The 25,908-nt window shown below is 39.9% G+C and overlaps 1 protein-coding gene across 2 annotated transcripts in view; it reads right to left on the bottom strand.

Moving 5' to 3' along the window:
* Window positions 1-25,908, bottom strand: part of galnt14 (UDP-N-acetyl-alpha-D-galactosamine:polypeptide N-acetylgalactosaminyltransferase 14 (GalNAc-T14)) — a 203,453-nt gene that overhangs the window by 79,295 nt on the left and 98,250 nt on the right. The window lies entirely within an intron of this gene.

Below are 25,908 nucleotides of genomic sequence, written 5' to 3'. Positions count from 1 at the left end.
AGGGTTTTATAGCTTACTTCCACTCCTTGCTGGTTGGTTTGAGCGGGCACTCAATGTGGCGGACCCTCTGTGTAAACTTGACTAAACTGAGTGGAAGTGGCTAGGGAGAGGGCAGTGGTTTGGGAAAGGCCCTATATGTTGTCAAATTAAAGACACTATTTTGCAAATTAGGCATTTTCTGATTGAATGTAGTTGGCAGAAGTTCTGAAATTAAGAATCCAAGATAAAGAACTGTTTTGACATGTGTGTACCACGTGTTAAATGAGCCGTGATGCTCTGTGCTGTGTGCGACCAAGTGATCAGACGAGACCTGTTGAAGATGAATTGCAGATAACCAGCGAGAGGCTCATTAAAATACACCACATAACAGTGTATGCGTGTGTGCTGCCTTCGCTGGGTCAGCAGCCTTTTCTTCTGAAAGAGCAGAGGCAGACACACACACACACACACACACACACAGTATAATGAGAAGACTGGCCTTTACCTATCAGATTGATGGATTGGTGACATTTTCAAACAGAAACAGGCTGCTTGCTCTCTTCTAGCCTTCATTTTTAAAAACCTCACCTTTCACAAATGTGTGTGTGTGTCCATGTAAAAGTTAACACAATGCACTGCACCATTAGCCAGCTTAACGCATAGTTCTCTGCTGCCTAAATCTCTACTCACAATGTGTGTTTCATTATTTGTTCACTGAAGGCACTGACAAGTTAGTGTTAGTGTTAGAAAGTGCCCTGTGTTACACTGCACCAACAGAAAAGTAAAAATACAAAATGTCAAATGTATTTGCACAACATAGGGAAACATGAAATATGAAGCATCATTTCCAAAGGTGAGAGGGCTAAAAGTAGCGAGTTCTGCCATTCAAAAACATTCATGACTAATTAATACAACAAATTACTATTGTTTTCTCACTGGAGTCATACAGCACTAAAACAACACGTGATCTTGTGACAAACAAAATGAATGTCAAATAATTTTACAAGTTATAAGACTAATCTTAAACTTAGATGAGCTTGATTTGCTGTTTGTAGGCACAAACACAAAAGTCTTTATTTACTTGCAGAAAGGTTTGGAAAGTTACAAACCCACATTTATAATAACCCCAACACATATCTCAGCTAGCCACTGACAAAATGTCAGGAAGCTCTTCTCTGTTGCTGCCACACTTTGTGGTTTAAAAAGATAAGATATATATATATATATATATATATATATTTTTTTTTTTTTTTTTTTTTTCACAGAAAGATTTTAGCTTTTGTAGGTCAGAGGAAAGAAAACCTGTCCTTCCACATCAAAGGACATCAAGAAAATGTTTGAACTGGCCAAACATTTTTGTGATTTCGCCAACCAGAATTCATACATGTAACTTCTTCTTCCACTGCTCGTATCATGTTAGGTTGGTTCTAATAATTCTGTATTAGATTCCCCAACTGCTGAATATGCACTCTAACAGATTTTTGGCTCAGAATATCCAACATTTTATGGCTCAGCTCCTGCAAAAACCCCCAGAGTGTGCAGTCGAAGTGTCCTTGAGCCAAACATTGAACCACCTCCTGTGATTTGCTGTAGGGTTAGAACACAAGCTCGGCTCCTAATTTGTTGTATTAACAGGTCGGCACGCAGGATCAGTCAGTGCACTCGAGCACCCGGCTGTGAAATAATACAATCAGCACCTCATTAACTCGCAATTTGATTTTTTTTAGTTTAGAGGCATGATGATTAAGTGGGGAAACAATATCGGCAAAGCAGATTACAGAATGTAAAAAAAAAAAAAAAGAATCAGAAACAAGTGTATGATTCACGCTCTTACAGCTGTAACGTGCACATGCAGTGTGGCTGCAAGGAGAGGGTTCAGTGTCCTGCTCAAGGGCATGTTGGCCAGTTTAAGTCGATGTTTGTTGGGCGGCTATTCCTTCCTTTCTTTGCATAATCTCTTCTTTCATCCTCATCTTTCTCATCCTGTCTTTCCTCTCCTTTTTTATTGCATCCAAATATCCCTGTCATTCTTTTTCTTCTTGCCTTCGTCTATATTTTCCTTGCAACCATCACTTCTTCCAGTCCTTCCCCTCTCTCTCTCTCTCTCTTCCTCCATTTTCTTCTGTCTCTTTACACTCACTCCTTCAGTTTTCGTCTTTCACCTTATCTTTCTTTTCTATCGGTCTATCCATCTATCATGATCAGTGTTGGGCTCGTTACTCTAAAAATGTAATATATTACTCATTGCTTCTTACTCTTAGAAAGTAATAATATTACTTTACTTATTACTCCCTGCCAACAGTAATTTGTTACACTACTCGTTATATTAGTTTTCCATTACACCCCATAAAATTGGTAATTGTGTATCTTCCCAAAATTCAGATGTGCCTCTATGTGAATGTCGAGGTAGTCAGCAGTAAGTGTAGCAAAGGCTAGAAAACTTTTTTATACCTGGGGTTTTCTGTTGCCTGAAACCAGTATTTTCCCAAGGTTCTGCCTGTAAGATTGAGAGTCACTCATGGTTTAACATTACATCCACCACATATCAAGGCACAAGCGTCATCACTTCTTTGTAGCTGCAACTGTCCACCAGTAAAATCCAGTTGTGGTTGTTTAGCCAGTGTAGGGCTACAGCCAACCTCTGCGGTTGAGAAAGGTTCACCTTTGGTAGGGTGTATTTTCTGGAGCTTCACATTGTTGTGCTGTCGGTCACAGTAGCCGAGGTGTTTCAGACCGGAGGTTTGAGAACGTGTATTTTTGTAGTAGAAAGAGTTTTAGTCCAACTACCTGCAGCAACAGTGTTCTTGTCATCTTTCCTTCTGACAAAATTATAGTAATGGGAATATTTCCAGCTGCTAAGGTAAGTGTTTTCAACTAGCTTGCTGCTTTATGACGTGCATGCACAGTACGACGATTACTAAAATTAGTCGACTGATGTGATTGCTGTATTTCAAGTCAGTAGTGATGTGATAACACAAGTAATGAGTTGTTTGGTCTGTGGTAACTGTAATATTATCACTGAAATCTTATTAGTAATTAGTTACAATATTTGTTAGTGGAAAAAGTAATATGATTGCCCAACACTAATCATGATTCTGACTGTCTTCCTTTCAATTTATTCTTTTCTCTCTTTCTTTTTCATCTTTTTCTTTCCTTTCATCCATCCTTTCTTTCACTTTCCTTATTGTTTTGTCTTTCATCCTTTATTTTGGTCACCTCTCTCACTTCAAATTCCTTGTCTTTGTCTTTTCCTTATTCCTATCATACTTTTTCTCCCTTCTGTCTTTCTTTCCTTTTCTCCGTCAGTCTGATATTTTACCATTTTTTGACTGCTGTCTTTTTCATTCCTCCTTTCTTTCTTGTCCTGCTTATTTTGTTTTTTCTTTCACATTTTCTATCATCAAAACATTTGATACATGAATAAAATTAAACACAATATGAGGACAGAAAGATATATAACATAAGATAGTATAAGTCTGGCTAATGGCACAGATTGTGAGTTTTAAATGCACACACACACACACACACACACACACACAGACACACAGACACACACACACACACACACACACACACACACACACACACACACTTTAGAAACCCGAGGTTCTTTAAATTGAAGGCCAGAGCAGGCTGCCAACAGGCTGTTGTCACTTTGCATTCAGATTTCTTTCCGTCTTTCATTGCTCCCTCCCATCTTCCGTTCTTCTTTGCCTTTCCGTTGTTTCCATCTTTCTTCAAGTGAGAATAGGAATATACACTGTATATATTTGTCATATCATATCCCATCATGCCCCTCTCTGCCTCCTCCATCCCTCTATCTCCTCGTCTCCACCTCTGGTTTTTCTGCAGTTGATTTATTCAGCAGCTCTACCAGAGAGGAACGATGAGAAGATAAAGACGAGCCGCTGCTGCTGTGTGTGTGAGTGTGTGTGTGTGAGAGAGAGAAAGAGAGAGAGAAGACCGAACGAGGCAGAGAGACACAGTGACAGACAGGCAGAGAGAGAGACAGACAGAGATGTACAGATAAAAGTTGTGCTGACAGATGACTGATGTTGGAGCTGATATGAACAAGCTTCCATACTCCCTGAGCGCATGTATGTTAGTGTGTGTGTGTGCGTGTGTGTGTGTGTGTGTGTGTGTGTGTGTGTGTGTTAACTTCCTGATACATCAAAGCTCAAGAGAGCACACACACCAGGAAGGAAGGAAACGAGAGGAAATATGGGAGAAAAACAGATCAAGAAGAGAATAGGGAAAGCAGGAAAAAGGGAAGATGGATATATAATGATGGAGGGAAGAAAAGGAGTCAAAAAAGGAAGTGAGAGGAGGTTTAAGGATTGAATAGAGAGAAGAGGAGGCGAGAAGAAGAATGGCAGGAAGATAAAAGGGAGGTGAGAGGGTAGGAGCAAATATGAGAAAGGGGAAGAGAAGAGAGATTTGAAGAGGATGTATGAAGGGAAAAGATGTGGAAAAGAGAGAGGTGTGAGGATGAGGAGTAAGGAGAGTGCCATGATGAGACAGGGGTGAGGACAGAGAAAGAGAGAATAGGAGTGGCAAAAATTCAGAAGAAAGGGGTAAATAAAGAAGATGGAAGAGGAGAAGAGACACGAACAGGGGGAAAATGTAGGAGAGAAGAGGAGAAAGTAAAGAGTTCAAGAAAAGAAGAAGAGAGGATGAGAGAAATGGGGATTAGAAAGAAGTGATTGGGGAACGGAAACAAAAAAGGGTAAGAGGAGAGGAGAAAACAAATGCTAGGGAGGAAGGACAAGGAGAAAAAATGTCTGCAAAATGAATAAAAGAACAAAAGACAGTGAGAAAGAACACTGGAGAAATTGTTAGGTAAATGAAATGAGGGGTAAATGTAGAAAAAGGGAGGAGAATACCAACAAAGAAAAGAGATAAACAAAGAGGAAATGGAAAACAGGTGTGAGATAGGAAGGAAAGAGGAAGTAGAAACATTGAGAGAAGATCAATGATGTCGCCAGAATAAAATGTTGGCACTTTATGTTACTGCAAACCACAGACAGGTTACATATCATACATGTTCATATCAACACGTCTGGCAATTTGACTTAAGATGAGGAGATAAAATGACACTAGGAGAAAGAAAAGAGAAAAAGAATAAGTGTCAAAATACATGAAAGAGAGTAGCTATCACTGATCATGTTTCAGTACAGCACTACCATAAATACCACAGAGGAATCTGAAGATACAAACAAAAAACAAACACAGCTACTCAATGAAAACCAGAGGAGAAACTGCTGTGTCTAATTTACTGCGGAAAAGCTTCTGCAGAGCGACAAAGAAGTTCGCAGAGAGCAGCAGAGATGCACACCTCCTGAAAAATGTGACTATGTGGCAGGCACCGCAAACACTGAAGAAGTCTGACTGGACATCAGGGCCTGAGGGTGGGATTTCCAGAGAAGTACCTCACATCCATTATAAAAACAACTAGAGCATGGAACAGTGGAAGTGTGGCTATAGGAGCAAGTTAGACGATACAATCACTTGTATGATCCCTATTCTAAATTTTATTTAAAGCAATCCTGGCATCTCCCTTTTATCATGCATAGGGAAATAGAGGATTGTTGTGGAGCTCAGTGGAAGTTAAGTTATGCAAACTTCAATAGCAAGTTTTGTTCTGTTGTTGTTACATGCTATGTGCAAACCGCTGTAGTGTAAGTTTGGCCCATGCAAGGGGTGCCCACCACACAGAATGCGTAGGTGCATAACCCTGGAAGTATAATTTAGACTTTATCTTTCACTAGTAATCAGAAGTACCTTTAGCATCTCCCAGAATACACAACACTACCTACTTTAAAGCCAAGAAAAGTGCATGTCTCCAAACTGCCCACAGGTTGGTAATAGACAGGAAATGAAGATAAGAAGAGGAGATGGAAACATGGAGGAGACAAAGAAGCAAAGAAAAGAAAGAGAAGAGCAAAAGGAGAAAGTGGGAAAGGAAAAGAAGAGGAAAAGATGGTGACAATAAAGGATACTGTAGGAGACGCGAAAGACAAAAAATAAGAGAAGAGAGATGAGTGTTTACTGTATTTCTGTCCAGATGGTGCGAAAATCATTCATATTTGATGAGCGGAGCCATTTGAGGAGTTGATGTTGTTTATCTGTGTGTGTGTGTGTGTGTGTGTGTGGTGGCTCATCAAAGTTCATGTGGAGGTGAGATAAACACATGAAAGGAGAGGTCAACACAAACGCACAGTCCCTCTCTGCGGGCGGTGCAGCAGACCTGTCAAAGTGTGTGTTCGTGCTACAAAATACTAATGGCCACTGATGTAGCCCTGAGATAGTGTCAGACCTTTTCTCACACACCCACACACACATACGCAGTACCTCCATACCTGCAGCCTCTGATTAACACCTCTAAAGCTCTCCTCCCGCTCCGTCCTTCACTTGTTCTGCCTCTCAGCTTTTTTTATTCCCTCTCTCCTCACTTTCTCTCTGTCTCCCTGTGCCCTGCCTCGCCCTCTCTCTGTCTCTCAGTTTCCTCTTGTTTTCTTTGTCCAGCTTTGTCTCACTCGTGGCTGAAAGGCTGGAAACATAAAGACAAAAAGACTTGGAGTTAATGTAACTGAGTAGTGAGTTACAGCGCTGGTTTGGGAGTAAATTCTCTCACAAAAGAGCTAAATGCTTCCACCTCTAAATCAAACCTCTACCTTAACAAAAGGAAAGGCTGTTTGCCATTGCATTCCAGAATAACCCGTAAGAGCAATTCCTGATCCAGAATGTCTATCATCAGGAAACATCAGTTTTAATTGCCTTTTAAAATATGTTATGGTCTGATTCAGTTTTGATAACGTTTATGGAAGTAAAACTGCTTGGTTATGGTTGGTTTCGTGAATTTTCACAGCTGGAAGAAACCAGTTGGTAAGAAACAGGATGTGAACAGCTGTCTCCAGTGTCAAGGACAGAAATGATCATTTCATAGCAAAGGCATGACCCACTCTACTCTGTCTTACTCTGCCTCTGATTGGCTTACAGTAGCATTCTTACCCTAACCAATCCTGCTCCTCTGCTTAAACCTAACCAACCCAACCAACCAAGGCAACACAACAAGTACTAGCCAATCAGAAAAAGAGTAGGGAGGGTCATGCATTTACTATCCTGGAAGACACAAATTTGTGTCAAGGGCACATGCTTTATAAAACCAACCATTCACTCCAACCCTCCTTCATGAGAAGTCTTGAGGAACTGCTCTTTTGTTGGACCAAACAACCAATGCAGCAGTTTTTCTGGTGAAGGTTATTCTCTACCAAGCATTGTGAAATCCACAAAAATAATTAGTTTTATGAGTTTAAAGTATATTTTCCAGTTATTTGAAAATGGTGCACATGTTTATTGTCATCTTTGGGGTCACAAAGATTGGATGAAATTTGGAAGATATGGGTGGTTCTACATTTTCAGTCATTTCAGTCCTCTGTGAGGTTTTAGCTGTTTTCCTTTGACATACAATAACTTTTCCAGCCACAAACACTTAAATGATAATTAAAACTATAACTGAGAGAAAAAGCCATTGTGTCAAATGTGATAATGTTGATCTGACTTGCTAGCCTTTGGAAGATCTGTAGACTTGAGACTGAATTTAACTTGAATCACAACAATTAAGACTCTATTTCACTTGATTCTCTGAATATGTGACTTAGCAGCAAAGGCCATGTGTAGTCTGAAACAGTAAGACTGAACTTAGGCCTACTTGGTACTTGACTCACTAATGACTTGAAAAACAGCTCAGGTCATTAGCATGTGGCTAACAGGATATTGATTTCTTCTCTTTGAGTTCAATTTTCTTAATTTCCTGGGTCCTGGTGTCATCCTGTGTATATCGCAAACTATGCATGAGTGGTGGAATTCACATGCAAAAATAGAAAATGAAAAAGTGCTTACAGTGTGCAAATACAGTACACACTGAAAAGATAATACAAAAAGGCGACTTAGGAAAGTATCACTTTTTTTTCAATGTGAAAATCTTCAAAATAAACATGTGCAACTGGAAGTAAAATATCATTTTGTTTTTACTTGGCCAGCGTGATATGAAACAATGTCAGTTTAAGCTGGGCAAAGTTGCAGCACGCCTGCTGGAGTAAGATATTTTGGTAAGCTTTTCACCTCTGGCCTTTCTTTCTCTTCCCACTATCTCTGTCTCGCTTCTATTCAGGTGTTCACAGAGGAGAAGATGGCCTAGTTTTGGCTGGTTAGGCAACATCCATTTACATATTTATATATATACACACACACACACACACACACACACACACACACACACACACACACACGTGCGCGCACACACACACACACACACACACACACACACACACACACACTTGCACACACACAGCTGGTGAATGAGGGAGCAAGGGATTTCTCTTCTCTTGATTGAGAGAAAGAAAAGAAAAGAAAAAAGAGACAGCGAGGGACAGTTGATAATACCTCATTTCTTCTTTTACTGGAAAATTCCATTAGGAAAATTTCCAAGCCAATGACTCCAATGAATGAATAGCTCAAATGAATAGTTCAGTGGATTCAACAATTTTAATTGAAGCAGGTTAAATCCCCAAAAGGAGAGAAGGAGTGTATGTATTCTGCAAAAGAAAAAAACCTGACCAGGCTGTGCCCTCAAATTCTTTGTATTCTGCTGCCAAAGTCAAGGTTTGAGTTTATTTTCTACTTTTATGAAGTCTATCACAATGTCGCTAACTCCCAGAACTCACACGCAGACCCATATAAACAGATTAAGGTACACTGAAACTTCAATTCTCGTTGCATTGCATCTCAGTACAACTGTTGGATCAACACAAAAATCTAATTACTGCATTAAAACAAGACTATGCAAGTTTTATATGATGACATAACACAAACTTTCTCTTACAAATAAAAAGTTGAATTCATAAGCAAGAAAGCACACCTCAGTTAATTCAGTTCAATACACTCAGTGGTTTTGCTTATACAGCCTTACTTGGTCTGGTACAAGGTTTTTTTTCTAGCTCTAAAAAGTAAAGCGAACACAGAGGGGCTTTAAACCTGCATTCTTTCTAATGGCCAGCAGGGGGCGACCCAACTTTATTACCTTAATAATCATTTTGATAATGAGTTTATGGTCTCAAGTCTTCTTAAATACAACATAATGTTCATTTTTTAAATTATGGTCCTGTCTGTCAGACAATAAAGCAGGGTATGCTTTAGGGAATGACTATTTTTGTGATTGAATAATCATTACGACAGTGGTGTCCTCTGGTTCTCTCGTTCAAATACGGTCACTTTTGGCTACAAAAACACAGGATGGCGACAGCCAAAATGCCAATCTCAAGGCTTCAGAACGTCAAAATGGTAGCCCAAAAACAACTGGGTGACATGATCACAGTGGCTACATCCACTTCTTTCAACAAGTCTATAATCTGATATTTTCATTAATGCTTGATGGCTAACGTGTGCAAATGTGAGCAAACTTCAGATATTGTTGTTTGACTGCCATTACTTTGACTCTTCACCAGTTATGGTACTGTTACAGTATACTGTAGCATGTACCATTATCAAATAACTGTCACTTTGCCACTGTTCCACAAATGCTATATGGTGTCACTTTAACTTTCCACCAGATCTTGCTGAAATCAATTAACAGAGGCTGTCCTCACCAGAAACATGTCAGCTCTGGTCATGGTTCAAACACTTTAACAAACCACAATCATAAAGGCTACAGATCAGAAGATGTGTATATGAGCTGTATAGGGAAGCAAAATAACATAGTTTGCTGCTTAGGTATGAGAAGTAGTCTTACAAACAGGCAGAATGAATGACTAAAAATAAAACTTCCTCAGGGACGTAGTGTGATATGGAAATATTCCATGAATATGTGATAGATGCAGCATTAGATAACTAGAAAAATATTTTTGTACAGTACATGCAGTACATAAATAACATATGAGATGCATGGTAAATGAGTACAGGAAGAAAAATCTAAATATTACTGCTTATTCAAGAGAAATTATAAGAGTGAAGAAGAGGAAACCCTATCTGGGTGGTGTGCCATTTCTCTCAATACTCTATGTGGTGTGCTGTACATCGCCTGAGACTACACTTACTTTATGTTTAAATGACTGTATAGAGGTAATTATTTCCATGTGTTTAAAAGACGGGATTGCCATCCTGTCTAAAATATTGGTTGTATTGCCCTTTACAGGACAACTGATGGACAACACTGCTGTCAGTTCAACTTCGACTCCCTCTGTGTGATCCTCTGAAGCATTTCCTCAAAATCAATTCTACTCAACACCTGATGTGTGTTCTTTGTAGCTGCTACAGGCTCAGTAGAGATGTAAGGCATAGACCTGCTTGCTAACTCTGATACAGGAGAAATACGTGTCTGACAGAACAGTGCCAAAAACAGATTGCAACTTTAGAAAACCCTAAAACCTACAGTACACTGTACAGTACAAACAACGCTGCAACTCTGAACTTTTAAAACACACCTTTAAATGTAACATAATAGGCCATTCAATAAAATCCATTTGAGAATTAGAAGAAGATTTCATATGAGCATTTTTGATTTGTGGTTTAGGCTTGGTGACATTTAGGTACGAGTACTTGTTAAACCTCTTCCACTCTGAGGACGCTGTCACCCTTGGCCAACATTACTGTCTTTCAGAGATTTAAAACGACAAGACCTAAGGAATCCATCGGGGCCAACCATGTCATGCTAGCTTAACAGGAAGGGGGTTAAATAACTCTCCATGTTAGGCTAAATTTTAGCGAGTGAAAAACTGGCAAGGCCATTTTCACAGGGGTCTCGTGATCTCTCACCTCAAGATATCTGAATGAAAACAGATTCTCTGGGTACCCACAAGTCTCCCCTTTACTGACATACCCACTTTATGCTAGTTTCTAGTGATAGTTTTTTCAATATCTATTTATCTAATATTAATTATACTTATTATTAAAAAATATGTAATATCTATCTCCCTAACCAGTGTTAGAATTACATGGATTGGGTATGTTAACCATTTCATTGTAGTGAGACCATCTCAACAGGGGCAGAGCACTTGCCACGGCAAGCAAACACGCCGTCTGCTGTCTTTTTGACTTGACCAATGGACTTTACTACAAGCCGACTGGATGTAGAAACAGGTGACGTGCTTTATGTTCTGAAAACCAGTCGTCAGCGATTTGACCAGCTGAGTTGCAGGTGACACCATCAGCCGCAACGTCTCTGCAACGTTCTAAAATGGTTTTGTCTCGTGGCAAATCTTTGGTCTGAATTGGGCTTTAATGTGGCATTTGAGAGGGATTTTTGACCATCTAATCAATTCCAGTGGTCAGAATCTTAAATCACATCTTCACAATCTTAAATCTTAAATTTAGCACCAAAACTGTAACAAATGGTATCAACTGAAACTGAATGCAACCACTTGTGAGAAATAATGGAGCATGGAATAGCCATCATACATTTCCATTATAATGTTCTAAGCCCCCATACACTCTAAACTTTCAAAGTTTGAATAGGTGTCTAATCAAAACACAATGTTTATTATATATTCAGAACTGCAAAAACTTGACACAGTGTTGAGCTCAAATTAATCTTCAGTTCCCAGCTTTCAGATGATGTTTACATGTATACCACTTCTACGTGGAAGTGGTATACATGTAAACTGTTGAAACTGAAGAGCAGACAAGGAGAGACAGAGAGCAACAACAGGCAGAGGAACATGTCCGAATCCAGCTAAAGGTAAACACAGACGTTAATTCCTCCTTTCCGTAATGTTTTTGGATAATTATACTAACAATCCGAGCCTATCTGTGTGAAAAAAATGCACTTTTAATGGACGTACATTGTTTGACGCTGTCTGAGTGCCCTATTATTTAATATAGCGTGCATCCACGGGCTGCAGGCAGGTCAGCCCAAGCTTCGTACTGGAGGAATGTCAAATATTGAACATCCTATCACTCATTTAGACAAAAGTAGATTGGAAAGTAGGGCCCAGGCTGAAAAAAACATTAGTTCCACGTAAACTGTTGGTAGCACTCAGTTTGTGTAAACCTGACCATCGACCCTGATGTCCTCCAAAGAGTTTTGTGTAGCAAAAAGCAATGCCATGCTACTTTCGTACCAAGTGAAATTGCTTGTCAGGAAAGTTTAAGGTCCCTGATTTGAACTCAACTGATCTGTATGACTTTTCTGGTAGAACAGTTTCTCAAACTGACATTAATGCCAACTATACAGTTTGCTAAAAAGTATAAACTGAGCCACCGGTTTGTCAAACTTGTGTAATCTAACCCAGTTGTAAAGTAAGGCGAATGAGGTTACAACAAAGAACAAACCCGAGGAAGCTATTTCATTCAAAATAAGAGTACAGCACTTTCTTTAAAATGACTTAGACTCTTACTTGCTGACACTCGCACGTCAGGATTTAGACAATGATGGTAAAGTCGTCAGAAAAGTCATCAGAAGTGTCATGGCTTTTAAGAAGTAGGAGATCTCATTTTGGATGCTTCATTATCATCACTCTACAACTGTCCTGCTGCATTATCACAACAGTTAAATATTCTTTCTGATGTGAGCTAAATTAGGCCAAGTAAACAGATTTCACTGCAGACTCTGATCTGATCCTTTTAAAAGGATTTCACCAAGAGACACCCTGTATGTTGTTTTTTGTTTCTGTGAGAGTGTCGTCATTTTATGCCTTTGTTGTTCAGATAAAAATATGAAACTTAAAATGAATAAATGAATAAAATGTTTAGGTGACATTATGCAGTCAGCAAATCACACGGAATCAAGCGCTCCAAATTAGTTCAGGATTTGTTTTATTTCCATCGTGATCTTTTTTAAAACTTTTCTTTTTGTTTTGACAGTATGCCATGAAGCAACTAAATTTAGCTGAGGAGGGGGCGTGATTGTCACACATACTGCAAATCCTAGCGAAGACTAAAGAGGGAGAGCATCATCCAAACTAACTCCAACACCCACTGTCAGATTAAAAAGAGAACGCTGTCACCCAGGAGGGCTCGTTTAGGTCGCTCCAACAGGCAAACCTGAGAAAGACGATGATCCCCACAGCGAGAGCGCTAAAAACGGCTTAAAGAGTAGACGCATGATGGCTTCAGAGCCAAGCAAAACTTGAGGACTAGTTGTTATTAGTGGAGTTAAGAAAGGGAAAGGGGAGTGTCAGAGATGAATAAAGGCAGAGATTTTCAGATACGACAGAAGATAGGATGCTTTTTTATTTTAACAACTCCCGGGGCTCCTCTGGTTCCTTGTTAGTGCTGCTGCGATTCCCCAGCGGAGCGAGAGAGGCTCGTGTTTTCCAGAGTTTTCTGACTGTTTAAAAAACATGAGGCTGGAACTGCTGGGAGAGATGCTTCACCCCTGTGCTACTTATATATTCATGCTTTACAGTTCCACAACTCTGACTGCCTCTGACTCTATGTGTGTGCAGCATTGGTGTTTATGCATAGGTATTCATACTTGTGAGAATACATATTTCATGAATTTGGGTTGGTGTATGTTGTCATATATATACACATATTGTGAGTGGTGGCGCACTTTTTAGTGGGTCTATATTTGAAGGTAAGTTTGTATATGTGGAAGTGTTTAACTGATATAATTGATGCATGCAGTGTTGAAACAAAAGATGTCTAAATTATCCAAACACTGAAGAACATGAAATTACCTGTTGTATCATATAATAATGCATATACAACCTGCACCATCTCTGACACTACAGGTATTTTTGGCGGTTTAATTGGCCGAAGACACAAAGGCGCTAAACCAGTCTCTCTGCGATCTCTTATTTTCTCTTCCACCTCTTGTGGGATCTAGTTAGCCGTCTTTCTTTTCTTTCCGTTTCATATTGTTATGTAAGTAAAGCTCTTTGAAGAAACTTTGCAGACAGACAGCACACATGAGTGGGCATCCGTGCCATGAAAGGAATCCCATGAGAACATTCTTCACTGGGATTTTGGCAACCGGTTTAAAGCAGAGCCAAGCTGCTGTATCAAATGAATACCTGTGATACTAATATGGTGATATAGTGAAGTAGATGCTTTTAATGTGTGCGGTATTTTATCTATACTACATTATTTTTGTACCTGCTGCTGTGAAGCTTCAAATTCCCTGTGTGGAGGAGAGAACGTGCATCTTATTACGTTACCGTTGCAACTTAACATCTGTTATTAAGTAAAGTGTGCTACTATCCCTTCTACAACTGATACTCATGTTACTTACTACAACTACTGCAATTACTTTCCTACTACTACAGCTATTTCTACAAATTCTAAAACAACTATAAACACAACTACTGCTTCTAGAACTGCAGCTACTGCTAAGGCTACTTTCATTACTTCAATACCCAGTAGTATTTATATCTGTTTTTTGAGAATGTGTGACAGTCACCTCTATGGCTACTGCTACAAGAACTATTATGACTACTGCTACTACTACTGCTTTTAACACCACTGCCAATACATTACCACTGCTGCTGCTTCAATCATGACTAATACAGCTTTTGTACGAACACTAAATAGCCTGCTACGACTATCACTACAACTACTACAGATACCAGTGCTTTTACGGGGTCTAAGAAAATACTGATTCACTTCAGTATCATGATGCTATGTTTTATGCTACTGTATCAATTTTAAAAACAACTGATTTCAAAGAATCTAGCGCTGTACCCGAGAATTATGTCAGTCCAACTGGATTTGGCTGTTCAATATGTATATTTCATATAATATAGTAAACAACCCAAGTTAGCCCTCTGAGCTAATGCCTTCTATCTACGCTAAAGACTGATGGGAAATGCTAAACAACTTTTTTTTTGCCGACACTAGATTTCAAACAAAAGCTAGAGACTATATTGTATTAAGCTGCAGTGAGCTGTATATTCACCACTTCTAGGCAGAAGGTAGAAGATAACGTTATCACCGAGCATAACTGGGCAAAGCTTCTCTTCCTCTGGGCAGCTGCATCCGTTTCACTCGGACTCACCCTGAATCTGGGTGCGCAGCGGCCTGTACCGGAAAGCAGAGCAGCATGAAAGTGAGGAGTGCTCACTCTGCAGCTAAATCTGGGGACCTAAACGTCTCCAGAAGTACAGTGCACACTTACGGACAAAAAACTAACAAAGAAAATTTGCTCAATTTGAAGGAATCTCAGTCTGAGGGGTTTCTGACTGGTGATTTGAATCTTCGAGTTTCAGAAACCAGCAAGCTTTTTTATTTGATATCCTTTTTACTGAAAAGACAAATGTTAATTATTTTGTTCAGATTGCACAAAAAGTAGTGGTATGATGTTTGATGTTACAGGGACTGTGATAAATACAAATGCTCCGCTCCACATGCAGACATAACGGGTGATTCTAAGGTAGCGAAAACACAAAGATTCTCACTTCCAGGTGATTATAAACTAATGAAAACACAGTCATGAATATTATATTTCATTTCTGCCAATAGATGCTCCTAAATCCTACACTGGACCTTTAAAACACACACTGCACAACTAACACTACCAATGCTAGTACTACTGCTCTTACTACAGGTGCAGCTGATACCAGTTCTACAACTACTCCTTCACAGTACAACTATTACTTCTACTAAATTAATAACAACATGGTATTAAGGCTACTACTGCTACCGGGTATACCACTGCTATTATTCACAAATGCACCACTGTGTACCGACATTCCTGCAGAGGGGTTGCTCAAGTATTCCAAGTTCTGGTGACAAAGTCTTTCTATATTCATGACAGGAACAAATGTAATTGGAAATTTCCACAGTACATGATCCTGTTTGTTAATGATAGAGCATGATTGATTGTTTGCTTTTGTTTTGTGTGCGCATTTGAGAGAGAACAGGACAGGGAAGAAGAACAAGAGCGAGAGCAGGGCATTAAAAGAGATAAGAAGTGACTGAACGAGTGAGTGCACAACACTAATGCTAACGGTACTATTGCTAATAACAATAATAATACCATAATGTCCCTGTTCACACACCCACCGTGTCCTTCCTTCTCTTTCTTTCCACCTTCTAATTCTTCCTTCCTTCCCTCTCACTGTCGCTGCACCTCGCCTCTGTCAATACCTTTGTCTCTATCTGTCTCCTTTCATCCTGTCATGTCAGTGCAAGGAGAAACCAGGATCCAAACTCAGACAAGGCTTTGAACAATAAAGCAGATGAAAGATCTGTCACTGAGAACGACAGAGAGAAAGAGGGAGTGTGTTCTGTTCTCTCCCTCTCTCTGTTTCACACCATTGTCTCTATTTCTGTCTCCGTATCAGCTGAATGGACTTCAGAGAGTCAATTTTGGGAGTTGGACGAAGAGAAAGACGGGTTGACAGCGGGTGGAGAGAGCAGGAATGACAGCAAAGGGAGATGAGAAAATGAAAGGCAGAAAAAGAGGAAGAGGAGGAGAATGATAAACTTGAATAAATCACATACAGGGGAGTGAGTCAGTCGAAGTGATAGAACACCAGAAAAAGAGAGTAAAAGGAGACAGGCAATGAAACAAAAGGAAAAACAACTGTAATATGATTTCATAATCACAGCTTAAATACCTTCACAGGACAGGAGTAAATGCTGGATGTTTGGCTTGTTTGTCATTTCAGTGCTTTATTTACTGAATAGTAACCACAGCAGAATTCTTTTTTTGTTGTTCTCAAATGTCTAAAAAAAATCTTCAGTATTATCATTCTGGGAGTGGTAGTCATTTCAGTGCTTGTAATAATCTAGTTCTCAACATGTATTTTTACACAGAGTGAACTGACATCTGTGAAGCTTACGCTTTACAGCTGGATATTACCATATTGTCAAAATGTCCTCTGTACTGCTCTCATTTAACAACATTAAAATGTTTAGTTTCTTGTCTCACCAATCTATTTCTGAGCTGTTAAAACAATACAGTTCAGACTCGGGTCATGAGACATCTCTGCAGTCTACCTTCTTGCAAGAACAAAGTGAAAGGTGACAGTTTTTCAGGTGAGATCAGCATGCCAGGTGGAGCCTGACGCGTAGCAGCAGCCTGCCATTTTTGTTGCCTGTGCACTCTTTTGTGCAGAGGAGTGAAGAAAAAAAAGTGCCAGAAACTGAATTTGGAGAAGAGCGCCTGGGAGGTTCAGACATTACAGGTTTACTGCAGCGAGGGCTGGAAGAAAACTTTGAAGCCCCACCTGTTCTATGTGTGTTGTTCATTGTTTATACTGGGTATGGTAATGCGCACATGCAGCTACAGCAGGAGACTCAAGAGTATCACATCTGTCAACATGTTTGTGGCTCGCCTTGCTAGTGCTGAGTCGAGCACATTTAAGAGTAAACATGCATTAGCATTCAGTCATGCTGCGATAGAGGATAAACTCAGTCTCTACTTTCAGTGTTAGGAGGCGCAGGTGCTACTCCATATTTACAGCACGTAATAAAAACAAAGTTTCTTATTCTGTGGAAAAATGCAGCAAAACATAACGACATGAAGTTACATATTCAGTGCAACGTGTCAGATTCATCTGTATGGTAATCTTGAACTTTTCTTGTCCTGTATAGACAGCTTCTGACACCTGTCTTCCTGTCTTTTTGCTGCTGTTGCTGCATCAACATGAACTCTAGATACAATTCTGACAGGATGACTCACTGAACTTCACCAGCCTGGAGACAAGGCCTGGGTATGAGGAATTGGTCTTGAAACAGATACGATTTATATTGTTTTCATTCTTCCTGGAGCCATAGGTGCATCAACGTATAAATGCATAGTTCAGTGCCTCTCAAAGGTCTGTATAGGACAAAGCATCTTTGCTGCAGCATGTTATAAAAACACAGCAGATTGAGGCAAGAGTCACCACCATTTACCATATCTTTTCTGTCATCATCCCATCATTTATTTTAAAAAGCTGAAACATATCTCTGTGGTTTTCTGTCTATACTCTGCTCTAAACGTGAATCTTATACTGCGCTGGGCAGTAAAAGTTAAACACAGTGACATTCAACAACTACAGCTCCCATGAGTTTTTGACATTATGCTGACAGCGGTGGGATAATGGGGCTTGTGGGATATGCTGTTAAATGTTTTCTTAACCACATTGCCCCAGATATGTGTAACAAAATTTTTGGATGTTGCATTTCAAAAAGTAGGGGTCATGTTATATCATCACTCCCAACTTGTCAAATATAGCAGCTTATTCAGTGGCCCTTATGCTTAAAACTATGACACTAGGTAGCCCTCTAGCATCAATTTTGGACTTGACATTTTCTGTGTCAATTTTCATTCGTTACATGCTACAGTTTCTGTCAAAATATACTTCCATCTTCACAGGAAAAGTAGGTTTTTCCACCAAAACTACTCAGGGTTTAGGCAATAAAACCACTTGTTTAGGTTTAGAAAAACCATCAAGGTTTGGGTCAAAATACTTAAGACTGTTAATGAATATGGTGCTTGATGAATATGTTATGTGACGTAAACCGGAAACTATGTTATGTGGTTGAAAAAGCTTAAGTTGACTTTTGGTTTCACACTGGACACAAACACTGGTCTCCTGGGTGAAGGTCCTGTATGTGTTTGACCTTTCCACCACCCCACCCTACCACCCTGCTCCGACTTTCTTGCTGTTTCTACTTGTTACTGGATTGGATCACACTGGATGCACACACAAGTTAGCTGAAAGCCCAATGCCTCTTACACAGATGCTGTAAGGTGCCTTGTGTGTCAGTCTGCTGGCCAGGCTGTCGTATCTGACATCCTGAGAATGACAAAGGGTTGGTAATATGCCTTATCTGGTGTGCAGGAGGCTTTGGCTCCAGAGGTAGAGCAGGTCATCATGGGTCTGCATGTTGAGGTGTCCTTGAGCAAGACGCTGAACCGCAAGCTGCTCCTGGGCCTTGCATGGCAACTTGCCACCACTGGTGTATCCACGTGTGTCAGTGGTTGAACGAGAGGCACATTATAAAGCGCTTTGTCTGGCAAGCTACTAAGGGGCTATATAAATGCAGTCCATTTACCATGGCTTTACTGCATTAATGAACCACTGGCCGTATCATCTGACCCAAGAATTACCACCATAATAAGGAATCCAAAAAGACAGTCTGAAAAATGTTACTTGCTGCAGAACACTATGCCGACTCCTTTCAAAAGACAGACAAGTATATGAGTGCGTGACTAAGCTAATGTGAGATGTATATTATACTTAAACTGAAGTATTTCCTGTGTTACTTTTATGAGAGAAAGGCTTAAAGGATGAGGACAACTTTAGAACATCATAAAATTGGACCAATGCATTTTTATTTGTAAGTCTGACAATATGTTCAAGTTTTACTCTTAAGTATAGTATCAGATACCGTCCATTTATCTTAGAGTACGGAGAGAAACCCTCAGCAACATGTTTTAATATTTAAAGACTAATAAAAGAAACGTGAACCCACTGAGTCATGAAAGCTAGTGAAATAAAGGCCTTCACTTTAATGTTTATGACTCCATACATATAGATGAAGTTATAAAAACCATTACATATTTCAATATTTCAAACATTTTTACCCCATATGTTTGCAAATGTGATGGCTGCCAGCAGCCTGACAATTTCCTCCTCTCAACTCCTGCTCACATTACAATATACGGAGGAGAGACTGTCAGCATCCATATATTCTATTACTATGCTCATGTGTGTGTGTCAGTTCTGACATAGCTGCAACTCTTAAGTCAGTTTGCTTCACACAAGCAGGAAACCATCACTCACTCTCTAGCCCCAGGTCGGACACACACACACACACACACACACACACACACACACACACACACACACACACCCTCTTACCCACATACAGTAGTAGATGAATGTTTGGAGGCAGGTTTTCCACATGGAGGGTTCTGTACAATGGATTTGTGGTCACTCTCCATCACACAAACACACACAAAATGCATGAGGAGACACACACAAAGTATACTGATGCAAAAAAAGTACACACACAGACACAGACACAAACACAAACACAAACACAAACACACACACACGCAGAGCGACGACAGTGTGTGTAGGTTCTGCTGGGTGATGAATGAAGCAATATTTTAGTCTAAACCAGCATCCCACCACAGATGGTGGTATAGAGAAATGCTTATACATTACACACACACGATGGCACACACACACTCACACACTAATTTCCTCTCTTTTTCCCTCTCCCTCTCTCTCAAACACACACATACACACACAATATGCTATGAAAACCCCATCTGTCAGAGTGCGACAGGGTCTGGAACAGAGAAGAATCACCTGTCTTACTACTACACACACGTACTCACTCGTGAATATGCCTATTAATGCACATCTATATGCAGACAGACACACAGAAAACATGGTCTCTCTCTCTCACACACACACACACACACACACACACACACACACACACACACACACACACGCAAACAGACAGACGGACACACTCATTAAACTCTGCAGAGGGTGTTGTGTTGTTTCATTGTGTTAGACGAAAGCCCAGAGGGTAAGAATCTCAGTGCCAGGCAAGTATTAGCAGTACCTCACACACACAAACACACACACACACACACACACACACACACAAAATTACGCTGATAAACACAGGCATACAAGCTAAGACACACGGGTAAACAGGATCAGACACACACCTTTACATTCTCACACAAACACACCTACAACTACACACTGACAAGTACGTTCACACACACACACTCACATGCAAAGACAGACACACACTGTCGGCTTAACAGCCTGTGTGATGCCAGGTTGCCTGCAGGTCTGGTAGCAAGGGCCTCTGCTGTCCTAGTTGTTTTCCATCCAAACCTCTCGCTCTCTCTCTCACACAAACACAAACACACACACACACACACACACACACACACACACACACACACACACACACACACACACACGCACACACACACACTGAAAACTGAGGGGTGGGATGTGCAGAAGCAGAAGCACAGACAGCTATTTTAGAATACCAGCATGTTTCATTAATAATTTTCATAAATGACTCTCAGTGAAATGAATTTTTGATAACACATACTCAGCAGCAGCAGCAGCACCAACAAACTAACATCTACCCTCTCGAGATGCCCTTGAGCAAAACACCAAATCTGCTCCCACACAAGAAACCGGAGCTTTAACTCCCAACATCTGACCTCGCGGTCCTTAATGGAAGAAGAAATAGGAACTCATCATCAACAAACTTAAAGCAGCACAAGACAGGAACTGTATGTCACTAATTAAGCGACTGTCGATTTGTCCACCGAAGACTTAACAGATGCAGTCAATCTTTTTTACGTACTGGATGTGATGAATCAAATCAAAACAAAACAAATATCAGCAGCAGGTGAATGCCTTGTCCATCTGGCCTCACCACTGGATGCTGCACCTCCTCAAGAACCAAAAGAATAAATCAAGTTTGCAGGTACCATATAAAGTACAAAAAACAAGTTAATCACAACTTCAGTCTTGTTGTTTTTTTAGTTTGGGCCATCTGTCAGTAATGAGAACATTGTACTCACACAGTTAATTAGTTAAATCTGAGAGCACAGTGACATCACTAAAAAACAGTTTCATGGGTCAAGAAGCAGTCACACAATTAGACAGATTGTAAAGGAACACCAAAAATATTCCTTATGAGAAAACAAAATCATACAGTGAAATGATTACTCAAACTGTCTGTGTGTATTTGCAGACAGTTTGAGTAATCATACAGTGAAATGATTACTCAAACTGTCTGCAAATAGTTTACAGACCAACTATGACAGAATATAGTGGTATAAGCAATTACCAACATTTTTTTGGGTGCAGTCACTGTCTGTTATATGTACAAATAAGCAAGTTCTGATCAAGAATTTCCGACCTATTCTGCCTAGACATTGTGACGTCAGCCTACTTAGGTAGAGTATCAATAATCATGGTATTGCTGTTGGGGACACGGCAGGGATTGATGAGAAAGCACAGACAGCTAGTTCGAGGTTATTTCTGGAAAAATATCCCATGACGTTTCATTATTATATTCCAGTCTCTGTTGTAAAAATTATATCGTTTTCTTGCAGCCCAGTACCAAATGTTCTGCGGCTTGTGGGAAACACTGGGTTAAATAATCTGGCTACCCTGGTTTGTTTGAAACCTGTCTGACTGTGTGACTGGTGGTGCCTCTTGACATGTCAAACTGTTGTAGCAGTGTCATCACAACAACTACTTAAATTATCATAAACAATCGAAATAAAGCTCAGTTCGGACCAAAGATTTAAGACGAGATATGCTGAAACAGGCAACTACTTAGGATACGCCGTTCTGCAACTTTCTAAAAACCTGCCGGTTCGCACCAATGCAACTAGATCAGATGGTTTATCATCTCTATGCAACACCTCTGTGCTTCTGTTCTGTTTTCCAGCTTTTCAGGCTTATTTTGTGGCTGAATATAATTTGTAGCTTCTTAAAATATGAATGAGGGTAGTGATAGTGAGATACTGGCTGCAGTTGAATTTGTAGTAGTGATGAAGTGGCAAAAAAAACAAATAATAAATAAATATTAAATAAATAAATATAAATAATCAGCATCCATTAATTAGTCATTGAGAATGTGTGTGTGGGGGGCATAAGCACATACAGCGAGCAGCAGCAGATACACCGTCTGACACCGACACTGTGAGGATGGAAACAGAGGACTCAACATTCTAAATCAGTTTTGTTTATTGCAAATCTTTGGTCTGAACTGGGCTTAACACAAAAACAACACCTAAGTTGTAATAAAATGGGACTTTCCATTACAGAGTTAAAACTTCAAACTAAACTTAAGTTTTAAAACTTTTCCCTGCTGTTACTAAAGTATGTAGTTACCTGGTGCACCCATAAATGCTGACAAAGTAAAGCATAAAGACTGTTGTTATAGAAAACATACTCAGTGCTGTGCTGTGTGTTTTTACCCACTTCAGGTTTGGTGTTTGGTGTTTTTTTTTTCCCCAAGTCTTGTTTCATTGCAGCAGTTTTTCTTCTTTAGAAATTCATTTCAATAACACATTTTTCACCATTATTTATGTATTTGTTGTTGTACCATTTGCTTCCTGGATGAGCTTTTATGTCATTTGGATCTGTTTTTCATTTTGATCTCTTGCGGCGAGATGCTTTTATGAAACCCTTGGGGAGGCTTTGTGTCTCATTTGCACTGTTTGTACATGATATCCTTTCATCTGTCTTCTTCCCGGCATAGATGCATGTTAGAAGCCATACTTTATAGCAATAACTGCTGTAACTGGTATAAAACTTGTCCAAGAAATTGTTTACGTGCTTTCATTTGGTCCAGTTCCTGTATTTACTGGCCTGTTTCTGCAGTAAGACATGCAAGGTGGAAAAAGTACACCAACCATCCAAATATTGCCAAATCTGGTCCAACTGCTTTGGCAGGTAACCAGCCAGGCTGTTCTCTGCTTGATTCAGCACTTTGTCTACTGAAATACTGAAAGATGTGGGTGGAATTCAGAACCTATTAACTTGACTGGTGGAAAAAAAAACAAGTCAAGGCTAAGAAAGTTGGGCAAAAGTAAATACAGGAAAAACCCTCTGTGGTGGGAAATAAGCTCAAGCTGCCAGGTATACATCCTAGGAAAATTTGACTTTCTTTTCTACCAACTACTATCATTATGAAGTTATTGGAAAATCTGTATTTGAACAGTTTTCTCTCCCAGTGTCACAAAAAATAATCTGAATGCAGCACTCTTGTTGAGTCTCAGATGTTGTTTTACTGTTTATGCAATGTTTGAATAAAATCAAATGCTTTTGCTGATATTTTAGTCCTGATCTGCCCAAGAAAGTGCACATAGTATGCATAAACATGTTCAACAACACCTGGATTCATAGTCTTTCACTATCACAGTATCCCTATCCAATAAGACCAGTCTTTCCCTTAACAGCACTACTGGAGCTAGTGGGTGTTAAGTAGCTTTGCTCAAGGACACATTTTTACCACATATTTACCAAAGAAACAGAGGACATTTTGTTATCCTCTGTTGCCGGCAACCAAATGGCAACCTCCAGGGCTGAAAAGTGAAGACAATGTGGAAGTGCCAAAAACTGCAGATCCTTAAATGGCGACTTGAGGCCGGTGCCAAAAGCAACTCAAAGTCCATGAAATCCAATGTTAAAATGCCCAACTTCACAGCAGAAATGAACATGTTTACAGCCTGGTACAAAAAAACCAGTTGTGGTCCCTATGGCTAATTTCCCTGTTCATGACGACAGTACGGAGGTGAAGATTAATATAACTCACTCATTTAAATATTACTAAGGCTTACAGTTATGTGTAATTACGGGTGTGGCCGCTTTGAGTGACAGGTGGGTGCAAGCTCAGATTGGCCATCGGGCAATTCTAGCAAATGCCAGATGGCCACCAAGGCTACCACCAGGAATGAAAAAGACCTGCCAAAAGCAGCCCACCTGATGTTGGAACAGCTTATCTGCTTAGGGGTTAAAGTAGACTGTTTCCTTATTTAATTTCAGAGGTCAGGCAGGAAATAAAAAAAATCAAGACAAAGTGGAGTATGCACTGAAAAACAAATTAGATGAATAAAAGAGCTAAAATGAATGACAAGGTGCGGCAGAAAAGGTCACAGACAAAAAGACAGAGTACTGAAGCAGCAAGCTGATAGAGGTGCAGTAACATTACAGACCAGAGGCAACAAAAGGAGGTCACTGCTCGCTGTTGAGAACGAGCAACAAGACAACTTCCCAGCAGATAATACTGCTACTGCTAGGTTAGCTCGTGTAGTGACAGTTAAGTGATTGGTAGCATTAGAGTCGGCCCAGAGGAAAAGTGGCAGGGCCGAATTCTGTTCCCAGTTCGACCCTGGGTGAGTGCTGTTCATTGACAAGGTGCAGCCACAGTGACAACAATGGCTAGATAACATAACCATGATGTATAAATGTAGCCATCGCTACTTCAGTGTTTTTTTCAGTTTCTGAAAGTCTATTGTGACATTATGGTCACCTAATAACATCTCATTCAGTGTTTGGTTGTACTAAGTGACCCTTTAAGAAGTCTGATGTTCAGTTTTTCCAATAAGTACATTTTGTTTTCATGGCTTTAAGCCTGTTTTTTGGTAGTAACAAATAGCATTAGCATTATAACAGTTAATCATAGCTGTAAAAGCACTGTGCTAACTATCTAGCAGCAAGTGTTAGGGTTAGCTCCATCCTCTTGTCCACATATCATCACTCTTGGCTCCAAATATCCAAGATGGCAACAGCCAAAATGCAAAATTCATGGTAGCTATGTTTATCATTTCATATAGTCTATGTCAGTGGCTCTAATTTGAAAATTCAACCTAAACTTACAGTTGATTTCAGAGAGGAAAATAAAAAATAACAACTTACAGGATAGTTTATGATGTCTGGATTGAGTTTTTGAAATGTTTTGAGCAGGGGCGAAAATCCCATTTCATAGTTGGGGGGACAAATAAACAGTAACATTTTAGAGAATAATTCCAGGAAAGGACAAGGAAAAAAAGTTGTAGTCTGTCTTTTATACAGCATCTTTTACCGCAGTTTAACGCATTAATCTTCTCTCTATCTCTCACAGGCAGGCATAGGACCTTCCTTAGCACTGGCTGAGTCCACTTGCACATGTCCAGATTTAAAACAAAATGACTGAAATCAAATTAACATGTACACGTCGACAACAGTCAGGTGCACCGTGCTGTCCAAGGTGCTGAGTGTGTCTGGAGCAGAGCAGGTCTCCCCGTGCACAGTAGTGTGAATATTTATGCTGTTAAGTAAACGGAGAAAACATGTCTCTCATTGTTTAATAGCAGCAAAACAATAAGACTACATTCATCAAAGACAGAAACTCGGATCTCTCTCCTTCTCTCCCTCTTTTTTCTCTAGCTCAGGTTTGTGGAATGGATCCTTTGTCTCTGGCTGGCTGGTTAGTTTTTTTTTTACCAGC

The sequence above is a fragment of the Epinephelus fuscoguttatus genome, linkage group LG11 (assembly GCF_011397635.1).
Source record: "Epinephelus fuscoguttatus linkage group LG11, E.fuscoguttatus.final_Chr_v1".
Taxonomy (NCBI): Eukaryota; Metazoa; Chordata; class Actinopteri; order Perciformes; family Serranidae; genus Epinephelus; species Epinephelus fuscoguttatus.
The sequence above is the reverse complement of the archived record's forward strand: the minus strand, read 5'-3'. Positions and strand labels throughout refer to the sequence as shown.